The following is a 1,572-nucleotide window of genomic DNA, read 5'->3' as shown; positions in this document are numbered from 1 at the left end:
TTATTCCCAATTTTCAAACTTATTTTAAACATTAGATGTGCATTGTATTGAGCTGGTGGTGGGTTTGAACTGCTGACCTTCCAGTGAGCTAACCATCACTTACCCATTGCACTACTGAGGCTCTTTCCATACAGATTACAGCCTTGGAAACCCCATAAAGAAATAGGAATCTACCTGAAGACACACAACAAGCTCATACGGACACATGTATTAGATGTTGGCAAGTAGTTGGGAGGAGCCTGTGTGTCCATTAGAAGAAGAATAGATAGATACATAGTAGATGTCTAGAGTGGGCCAACAGGAAGGAAGTGGAAGGAAAAAGGAGCCAATCACAATGATCGACGTACAACTCCCACCCCCCAGGGGGAAAAACAACGGAAACGTGGGTGGAGGGAGACAGCGGATGGTGTATATATTGCACACCACATGGCACTGAGTTAAAGAAAAATAAGAAACAGATGGAGGTCTATACTGTGACAAAAATCACATCCAATTTAAAACAGTACCGACACATGTGTATGGATATGTAATTAGTTTCATTCCTAGTTGACCCAATACTGTGAGGCCCTACATGAGGGAGGACAGGAGGAGTGGCACAGCAGGCAAGCAAGGGGGAAAGCAAAATACAACACAACAGAGGAGGACATGAGAATCCTGAGAATCCATGAGAATCTTGAACAATGAATTAGAGTATGACTAATTCAACTTATGTACATACTAACTTTGCAGCCCTAAAATAAAATAGTTATAGCTGCTAATATATATATACAGTAAGCCAGGCTCAGTGGAAGACATTATTGCCCCCATTTTTAATTTATTATTTTTATTCCTCTAGTTCTTTTAAAAAATTTAAATAAATCATTTTATTGGGGGCTCTTACAGCTCTTATAACAACCCATATATCAATTGTAACAGCACATTTGTACATATATTGCCATCATCATTTCCAAAACATTTTCTTTTTACTAGAGCCCTTGGTATCAGCCTTTTGTCCCGCCCCCCTACTTGGTGAACCCTTGATAATTTGTAAATTATTTTCATTTTCATATTATGCACAATCTGCTGTCTCCCTCCACCCATGTTTCTGTTGTTTGTCCCTCTGGAGGGGGGCAGGATGTTGTACATCGATCATTGTGATGGTTTCCACTTTCTTCCACTTCTCTCCCCACCTTCCCCCTACCCTCATGAGAGTATTACTACTCTACTTATTGGTCCTGAAGGGCTTATCTGTCCTGGATTCTGTGTGTTGAGAGCTCATATCTGTACCAGTGTCTGTGCTCTGGTCTAGCCAAATTTGTAAGAAAGAACCGCGGTCATGATACTGGGGGAAGGAAGCATTAAAGAACTAAAGGGTTGTTGGGTGTTTTGTTGGTGCTTTGCTGCTAATCCCTTCCTTGTGACCCTTCTGTGAGGGGATCTCCAATTGTCTACAGATGAGCTTTGGGTCTCCACTCCCACCACCCCCTTGTTTGCATCTAAATGGCTGCTTGTTTTGGGTCTTCTGATGTCTGATACCTAATTCCATTGACACCTCATAATATTGCCCCCATTTTAAAGCCATTGTCATTGAGT

This window comes from Echinops telfairi, unplaced genomic scaffold, assembly GCF_000313985.2.
Source record: "Echinops telfairi isolate 266 unplaced genomic scaffold, ASM31398v2 ScPeMD7_7421;HRSCAF=8459, whole genome shotgun sequence".
NCBI classification, from domain to species: domain Eukaryota; kingdom Metazoa; phylum Chordata; class Mammalia; order Afrosoricida; family Tenrecidae; genus Echinops; species Echinops telfairi.
This window is presented reverse-complemented; position numbering follows the sequence as displayed.